The sequence below is a fragment of the Salmo trutta genome, chromosome 16, assembly GCF_901001165.1.
Source record: "Salmo trutta chromosome 16, fSalTru1.1, whole genome shotgun sequence".
NCBI lineage: Eukaryota > Metazoa > Chordata > Actinopteri > Salmoniformes > Salmonidae > Salmo > Salmo trutta.
The window spans coordinates 54,386,414-54,396,730 of NC_042972.1; positions in this window are offsets into that span (position 1 = coordinate 54,386,414).

Consider the following 10,317-nt stretch of genomic DNA (forward strand, 5'->3'; position numbering starts at 1 on the left):
CTTTAAACAGGTCAATATTCATAAGGCGCAGTGCCAGACGGATTACCAGGACGTGTACTCCGAGCATGCGCTGACCAACTGGCAACTGTCTTCACTGACATTTTCAACTTGTCCCTGACTGAGTCTGTAATACCAACATGTTTCAAGCAGACCACCATAGTCCCTGTGCCCAAGAACACTAAGGTAACCTGCCTAAATGACTACTGACCCGTAGCAGTCACATCCAATCTCTATTGCACTCCACACTGCCCTTTCCCACCTGGACAAAAGGAACACCAATGTGAGAATGCTATTCATTGAGTACAGCTAAGCGTTCAACACCATAGTGCCCTCAAAGCTCATCACTAAGCTAAAGACCAACTGGATCCTGGACTTCCTGACGGGCTGCCCCCAGGTGGTAAGGGTAGGTAACAACCCATCTGCCACGCTGATCCTCAACACGGGGAACACTCAGGGGTGCATGCTTGTTCCCCTCCTGTACTCCCCTGCTCACTCATGACTGCATTGCCAGGCACGACTCCAACACAATCCTTAAGTTTGCAGATGACACAACAGTGGTAAGCCTGATCACCGACAACGATGAGACGCCCTATAGGGAGAAGATCAGAGACCTGGCCGTATGGTGCCAGGATAACAACCTCTCCCTCAACGTGATCGAGACAAAAGGAGATGATTTTGGACTACAGGAAAAGGAGGACCGAGCACGCCCCCATTCTCATCGACAGGACTGTAGTGGAGCAGGTTGAGAGCTTCAAGTTCCTTGGTGTCCACATCACCAACAAACTATCATGGTCCAAGCACAGCAAGACAGTCATGAAGAGGGCATGACAAAGCCTATTCCCCCTCAGGAGACTGAAAAGATTTGGCATGCGTCCTCAGATCCTCAAAAAGTTGACTGGTTGCATCACAGCTTGGTATGGCAACCGCTCGGTCTCCGACCGCAAGGCACTACAGAGGGTAGTGCGTACGGCCCAGTACATCACTGGGGCCAAGCTTCCTGCCATCCAGGACCTCTATACCAAGCGGTGTCAGAGGAAGGCCTTAAAAATTGTCAAAGAATCCAGCCACCCAAGTCATAGACTGTTCTCTCTGCTACCGCACGGCAAGCAGTACCGGGGCGCCAAGTCTAGGTCCATAAGACTCCTGAACAGCTAATCAAATTGCTACCCAGACTATTTGCATTGCCCCCCCCCCCCCCTTTTTACGCTGCTGCTACTCTGTTTATTATCTATGCATAGTCACTAACTCTACCTACATGTACATATTACCTTGACTAACCTGTGCCCCCGCAAACTGACTCTTTACCAGTACCCCCTGTATATAGCCTCGCTACTGTTATTTTACTGCTGCTCTTTAATTATTTATTTATTTTTATTTAAATGTTTAACTTATCTATTTTTTACTTAACACTTATAACTGCATTGTTGGTTAAGGACTTGTAAGTAAGCATTTCACTGTAAGGTCTACACCTGTTGTATTCAGCGCATGTGAGAAATACAATTCGATTGATTTTAACATTCAACCTTAAAATGAGGAACACACTATACATTTCTTCTTATGGAATCATATAAAGTGTGCATGTTCAAGATGCCTGCGATGACATATGCATGCTATGTGGAAATCTTCACAATTTCTGTAATAGTCTGCGCAGAATCTCGAACACACAGCAGGAGGAGGGGGTAGGAAAGCGATAACTATTGACAATGTAAGATATTGAAATATGTCTTATGTACCATGGAAAAACACATTGTATGAAATAAATTAAACAAACCATATAACCTATAGCATTCGTACCATGTTCCAGCATTCATGACCTCTGTCACTCAAGATGACCTGAGGAGAACCGTGGGTGCTGAAGATAGTCCACTATCGCCTTGGAGGTGGTCTCGCTAGTCTCGTCCTCGATGGGTGTCATACAAAACTAAAATCTATTTTTGGTTCCAAGCACCCTTTTTAATGTGTTACAGAAGGGGAATTTAGAGTTAAGCACATATTCTTCCTTTACTGACCGTAATGGGTATTGCCTCCACCCTCTTGGTAAAGTTATCGGTCGCTGGCAGACACCAGCTGTTGCCATTCCTGGATTTAGTGAAGGGTCCGATGTGGTCCATCCCTAACATTTAAAGTGTTAGAGAGAAGATATCTTTGTTCTTACCCGTATCTGTGTCGTACAGTCTGCAGATTTTTGTATTTGTAAGGATACTGACACACACACACACACACACACACACACACACACACACACACACACATACATACATACATACATACATACATACATACATACATACATACATACATACATACATACATACATACATACACACATTCTATAATATTGAACTCTGCTGTGGTCAACTAAAGAAACCATTACAAAACAACTTATCAGGGCAACATTTGAATTGGGACACTTACCGATCATGTGCCATGTTGAAACAACTTTGATGGGCTTCAACTCCGGCGCCACGGTCTTCACCCTCTCAAACTTCTGGCAGGCTAGACAGGGTGCTGACCTTAAAGAGAAAAGTGACATATTGAAACATTGTGTTCTCTCTGATATGACATTAATTGAAATCATACTAATTTCAGATATAATAGAATGTGATTGGTAAACACAAGGTTATTTCACTTGCCCAGCTGTCCACCTCGACAATTCCCCATCAGAAGAAGTGTAGGTTGATTTTGGCATTCATGCGCTTCACTCCGAATTGGCCAGCACGCATCTTGGTCAGCACGGCCTCCTTCTCCTCCTTAGTAAATATCACCCTCCTGTGTGGCTGGCCAACCTTCCCCCATAGATAGATTTGATTGCCTAACAAGTTGGACGAGAAGAGTTGTTGAAATACTCAAGTCTAAGTATATTTGCACTGCTGTCTTTCTCTGTTTCTCTCTCTCCATCTCTCTCTCAGTCTGTCTTTCACTCTCTTCCCAACTCTCCCACGATACATTTCTGCCACAAGAAGTTTAAACATAGGACGAGGGTGCTCTGGGGAGAAGAGAGGGCAGCTAGTCGCGATCATGGCTAGAAGGGATCCATCTTTTGTCAAATTAACATCAAAAGTAGATTTGTTTTGTTGCATTTTAGCTAACCCTAATCCTAATCCTTTTTCTAACCTCAACCTAATTCACATAATCTGCTATGTTAATTCTCCTAATCTGCTGCAAAAATGATCCTAACCTGCGAGGGAAAAGTCAAATCTGATAATTTAACAAACGCTAGATCCCTTCCAGCCATGACCACTAGTTCAACTAGTCATGACAGTGCCACAGTAATAAATGTACAAATTATTGGAAGGTTACATTAAGACTATTGAACGCTCTAGAAAAAAAGGTTATTTGGAGTTCTATATAGAACCTTTGGTTATTTGGATGAGATTAGAGAACCCTAATAAAGGTTCTATATACACTGAGTATATGAAACATTAGGAACACCTTCCTTATATTGAGTTGCACCCCCCTGTTTGCCCTCAGAATTGCCCCAATTTGGCGGGGCATGGGCTCAATAAGGTGTAAAAAGTGTTCCACAGGGATGCTGGCCCATGTTGACACCAATGCTTCCCACAATTGTGTCAAGTTGGCTGGATGTCATTTGGGTGGGGAACCATTCTTGATACATGCAGGAAACTGTTGATTGTGAAAAACCCAGCAGCGTTGCAGTTCTTGACATTAGCCTGGCACCTACTACCAGGGGCGCACCTTTTATTTGTCTTAGATTGAAAGCATGAGTTTGTATCAGCCTGTAAGGCTTTCATCAGATTCACTGCTCTTACCCTGCCATAGAAGTGCAGTGTGCACAGATCACCCAGATCCTCAATGTAGGGACTGACATTCGCTGTGAATGGTTCACCTGACCAAAACAAAAAGGGAAATTATGTGAGCGGTAGATACATAGATCAAGTCTGTGGGAAGGGCATGATCATTTTGCAATCTATCTGTTGAGTAGCTTAGTTAACGTTGGCTAGTTATCTTGCTACAGAAACAACAAGCTAGCTAGCTAACGTAACGCTAACAAGTAGCCTAAAGATAACTTTCATGTTTCACTTACCTTTCCAACAACGACGTGAGCTTTATTATACACTCACCGGACAGTTTATTAGGAATACCACCCCGTTCACAAAAATTGATCGCTCCTACAGACAGTGAGTCACGTGGCCATGGCATGCTATATAAAGCAGGCATTGAGGCATTCAGTTACTGTTTGATTGAATGTTAGAATGGGAAAAACGAGTGACCTAAGAACTTTGAGCGTGGTATGATTGTCGGTGCCAGGCGCGCCGGATCCAGTATCTCAGAAAAGGCTGTCACACACGACAGTGTCTAGGATTTCCAGAGAATGGTTACAACAAACAAAAAACATCCAGTCAGTGGCAGTGCTGTTGTCGAAAACAGCTCGTTGGTGAGAGAGGTCGAGGGAGAATGGAAAGAATAGTGCAAGCTAACAGGCGGACCACAGACAAATATCGGTGCAGTACAGCAGTGGTGTGCAGAATGACATTTTGGAATGCACAATTCGTCAATCCTTGTCAGGGATGGGCTATTGCAGCAGACGACCACATCAGGTTCCACTCCTATCAGCTAAAATCAATTAGAAGCAGCTCCAGTGGGCATGCAATCACCAACACTGGACAATTGAGGAGTGGTAAAACATTGCCTGGTTCGACGAATCGCAGTTCCTGTTGTGTCATGCTGATGGCAGAGTCAGGATTTGGCATAACAGCATGAGTCCATGGACCCATCCTGCCTGGTGTCAACAGTGCAGGCTGGTGGCCCCTGCATCCAATTTGCGTGATGCCCTTGTGTCAGCATGGACCAACATCCCTGTGGAACATTTCCAACTTGTAGAATAAATTCCCCGGAGAATTCAGGCTGTTCTGGAGACAAAGGAGGGATCCAACTTGGTACTGGATGGGTGTACCTAATAAACTGACCAGGGAGTGTATTTCTTCACTTCAACATCATGGACCCACCCAGATACAAAGTAGTTGTAGGTATCTGGTCTTTGCTGGAGTACCTTGTCTGGTACATTAAATAATTGCTTATATCCGGAAACTGGAGGCTGGACAAATCTGTTGTTTCGATTGCTTAGTTTGGCCAGGGCGGCCAGCTCTAGGAAGAGTCTTGGCGGTTCCAAACTTCCAAACTGTGTTCTTGGGGACCTTCAATGCTGCAGACATTTCTTGGTACCCTTCCCCAGGTCTGTGCCTTGACACAATCCTGCCTCCACTCTATGGACAATTCCTTCGACCTCATGGCTTGGTTTTTTCTCTGCACTGTCAACATGCACTGTCAACTGTGGGACCTTATATAGACAGTTGTATGCCTTTACAAATCGTGTTCAATCAATTGAATTTACCACAGGTGGACTCCAAGTTGAAGAAACAGCTCAAGGATGACAAATGGAAACAGGATGCACCTGAGCTCAACCTGTTTTCGCTTTGCTATTATGGGGTATTGTGTGTAGATTCATAAGGAAGGTATTTTATTTCATCAATTTTAGAATAAGACTAATGCAACGAAATGTAGAAAAAGTGGGGTCTGAATACTTTCCAAATGCATTGTAAATAAACAAAATATTTGACATTGTATTCTCACTTGAATTTTAGTGTGCTTTTAAATGGTCGAAAGAGCAGTGATAGACAACTAAACCAAAAATCTGACATTGTTTTTCCATTTTAATTTGGTTGTGCATTTAGATGGTTGAACGCATAGTGATAACACATTGGCAATTCAACTCACTTTTGTCTGTCTTTTTGAGTGGGTGAATTTAGGTTGTAATCTCATTGCTCAATATCAGCCAAATATTACCCAATTATTGACATTGAAATTACATGGTGTGCCAAATGGGTATCCTGCATGGTCAGCATAAGTTTTGTTATTTAGATTTCTGAGTCAAAACTGTATTTTTCCTTTTTCGTTTCTGAATTTGAATAACGAAAATCTACTTGTTTACTCACTGTGTCAACATTGGACATGGAATAAAGCAAAATAAATAATGGTCTGTGTACCTGATAGAAGAATTATATGTTTAAAGATAAATGATTAAATAATTCTACCCTGAAACCTAACTATTAGTGATATAGTTTATGTAGCATGTATAATGAGTAATTAAATTGTTAAACATAAAGTTCTAACTAGGTTGGACTAGGATAAGAGAGGAATGTGAGTGTGTGTTTAAGAAAACACCGAGAACCATTAACCTGTTTGACCCGACCTAGCTAGAACTCTGAGCGTTTATGATATGAGAGGGAGTACCCCTCAAGGTTTCCCTAATCTCGGAGGAATGGAACTGTCGGCTGGGTAGTGATATACAGTGTTGAGAACTCTGGAGAAGGAGATAACTCTCCTAAAAGTTTGTGTGTATGTGTGTGCGTAAAGAAGGAGCCTGGTATAAAATAGAGGCCTTTGTATATGAACTGCAGAGTGCCCTCGTGAATAAACATTTTTGACTATTGTAAGCTGGGAATTCTGTCTGTTTTATTTAAACCAGAACTTTACGAACTCTGAGTTGCAGACTGAGTAGATTAATTGAAGTTTATGAACATTGATAACAAAATTTTGGCCAACTAACCTTTTCACGTGTGAGTTCCAAATATTTCTAACAGTCGCCCCACTTTAATTTTTGTGTGATGTCAGAATACACTCACTGTTCCAAAATGTGAATGTTATGCAACAAGACAGTTAACCCGCGCTGCCCTCAAACCAAGGCTTGTCAATTAAAAATTATTGTATACCAAGTTTTATTTTCTAACAACAGTTTGAATTGAGGTGTGTTCCGCCTCCTCATTAATTCACATAAGAAGTTGCATAGCCTTTACTGAGCCGGACAAACGTCTCTCTTCAACGAGAGCCCAAGCACTTCCCCAGTGTTTCCCCAGATCCAGTATGAAGACATTGCACATCTCTAATCAGAACAGGCCTTGCACAAATTTTTTTCACTGGCACATTTTCTGGATGGTGCCCGCATTGCTTTCATTGTTGTTTTCCTTAGAAATTGGACTTTGGATATGTGCGCATTCCGATCAAAGTAAGTAGCTTATTTTATGTATATCATGTTGTTTCTATTGTAGCACACCGTGTGTATTTATGGATCATAATGTATTTACTGTTTTATTCACACGTTTTCAAGTACTGGTGACAAATCATGCATTCCGATCCTTGCTTAGATTGTAATGGACACGTGATGTGTGTAAAATACTTTTTTGAAGGTTGTACTGATTTATGATGAGCTATTGCTAAGCTATTTGCCGGCTATGTGTTGTGCCATGTTTGTTTTTTTAATATATTTTTTAAAATGTAACCTTTACTTAACTAGGCAAGTCAGTTAAGAACAAATTCTTATTTACAATGATGGCCTACCTCGGCCAAACCCAGACGACGCTGGGCCAATTGCACTCCGCCCTATGGGACTCCCAATCACGGCTGGATGTGAAACAGCCTGGATTCAAACCAGGGACTTGTAGTAACGCCTCTTGCACTGAGATGCAGTGCCTTAGACCACTGCGCCACTCGGGAGCCCATGATGTTGACATCATACAATGCATTCCGGTTGTCATGTTAGCGTCTGTCAGACCAAAGATTTTATAACAAGGGATAGTTCACTCGACTGACTTATAGTGCTTTCAAGACAACTGTGAACTTCAGGTCGGAAAGTCTGAGCTCTAGAAAGAGGCCATGTTCCCGAGTTGGATGACCGGTCAAAACGATTTTTCCCTGTCAGAGCAGATTTTTTTCTGAGTTCCCAGTTGTCTTGAACGCACTGAAGTTGGAAGTGAGAGATTTCCGAGTTCCCAGTTGTTTTGAACGTGGCATCAGATTGTGACTTTGGTACCTCATGGTTACCAGCTTAGACCCTCCTTTTCAGGGGTTTTACTTTTATTTAACGTGTACATTTCTGTTTCCCACCCATTTATTGATAATTCCCCCATTTACGTGGGAACTCCTTCAAGACTGATGGAAAAGCATTCTAAGTGAAGCTGTTTGAGAGAATGCCAAGAGTATGTAAAGCTGTTATCAAGGCAAAGGGTGGTTTGAGATATTTAATGGAGTGAATAACCTGGGGGCTCCATGTTACCCACTTTATGACACTCGAACCTTGCATGTCACGTATCACGTGTCTGGATCACAACCAGTCAAAAGCAACATTTGCAATGCAAATTCAGGGGAATTCATTAATTTGGACATTTGCTCAGTACCTGAAGGGTGAATAGAAAACTGTTCACATCAGACCTCTGAAGGTGGTAGCATATTACTGCAATCTAGTCGATGTTACCTTTTACAACAGGTTATTCTTTTACAACAGGTTATTATTATTTGACCATGCTGGTCATTTACGAACATTTTAACATCTTGACCATGTTCTGTTATAATATCCACCCGGCACAGCCAGAAGAGGACTGGCCACCCCTCATAGCCTGGTTCCTCTCTAGGTTTCTTCCTAGGTTTTTGGCCTTTCTCAGGAGTTTTTCCTAGGGAGTTTTTCCCAGCCACCGTGCTTCTTTCACATGCATTGCTTGCTGTTTGGGGTTTTAGGCTGGGTTTCTGTACAGCACTTTGAGATTTCAGCTGATGTACGAAGGGCTATATAAATAAATTTGATTTGATTTGATTCTGTAAATACACTACAATTCAGGATTAATGATACTAACTTCAACCCATGTCAGATTTAAGAATATTGGATACCTCATTGTACATACGGTACCAACATATATAAGCATAATAATATAGACTTTAAAGTGCTTTACCTTTTAAAACAGGCCTAAGAACAGGCATTTGTCGACTAGTGAATAGATGTTTAAAGACGGCAATTACATTCACTTTTATTACATATCAAGAGGAGGAGGGGAGGTAAGGGTGAGGGAGTTTCTTCAACCAAACCCGTGTACACCAATCTATCCACTCTCTCCCCACACACCCCAAATCCCTCCATACAAATGCCATATGTCAACTTTCAGTAAAAACAACACTTGAAGTGAATTTAAACATTGAATTAAACCGATTGTCGAGGGAGAGCGAGAGAGAGATTGAGTTAATCCCCTTGCTTTGGTAATGTCAACATATGTTACCCATGTCAATAAAGCCCCTTGGAATTGTATTTGAATTGAGAGAGAGAGATAATCACTGTTGTACATTCCATTTCAAATTGTGTAAAACTGTTCTAGAGTCATATTGTCTCAGCACAGTAGGGTACAGCAGGGTTAGAGAGATATCCAGACTTACAGTGACGGGGACAGGATTATTGCTTCTCATCAGGGTGTTGTAGGAGGCGGTAGTGCAAGACTTTGAGAGCATCATGTCCACTTGATAGGGCTGAGTGACTGAACTGTATGAATGGTCCTGTCAGTGTGTGTGTCAGAGAGAGAAAATGTGTTTGTGGGGAGTGAATCAGTAACCAAGTAATATTACAGGTTCCGTATCATTGATCATCAACCCCCCCCCCAGATGTAGGATCTGCATTTGATCATTTTCTCACAGCAGGAAAATAATCCTGCAGCAACAGGAAATATTAATTATTGTGTGGATTATAATTAACATTTTTGTAAGGTTTGATAAATATTTATTTAGGGCAAACTTTAACAGCATTTTAAACCTTGAATATGCTATGTTTGCATTTCCTGAAATTTAGCTCAGGGCCATAGGCTACAGAGGCTCACCAGTAGGTGTCACTATAATGTTATAATTGAAATAGCATTAGATCTTACAAGGTCATCACCACACCAGTGAAAAGAGTCGGACTAAAATAGGAATTTATTCCTGAATTTTATCAGAGGCTTTGGGTAATTTTTTTAAAGCATATTCTACCACTGATATGCGTAGCCTAGGATAAGGGTTAGGCTCTAAAATGCTTCGCTAGGCCCAATTTTCGGGACAATTTATCGAAGTTGACAGATGTCAGCTATGTGAGTAATAAGGTAAACAATAGCAAAGCTTTCCTCCATCTTTGTTTCTTAAAATGGATTGTTATTTTCTTTTAACTCTTTTTTGTTGTTGAATGTAGCAATCCATCTTTCTGCCCCCAATGTTCATTAGGCCTGCCTACCCAATGCCCATGCAATTACCCTAATTGCAATGTCAATTGTATTTACAAACCTAGTTTGCATATTGCATTATTTTCCCATTACCACTGTCAACTCTCAGAATGACACATCCAGATGATGCTCTCATGAAAACTAGTCAACGCCTAAATGATCATGCCATTGAAGGAGAATAGGTAAAGAATAGTAACTGCCACCTGTCTCGTCGCACAATGTCACGATATAATCTGATGACTATTGTACTGAAACAAATTAACGGTGCGCGAGACAATCGAACAATGCCGGT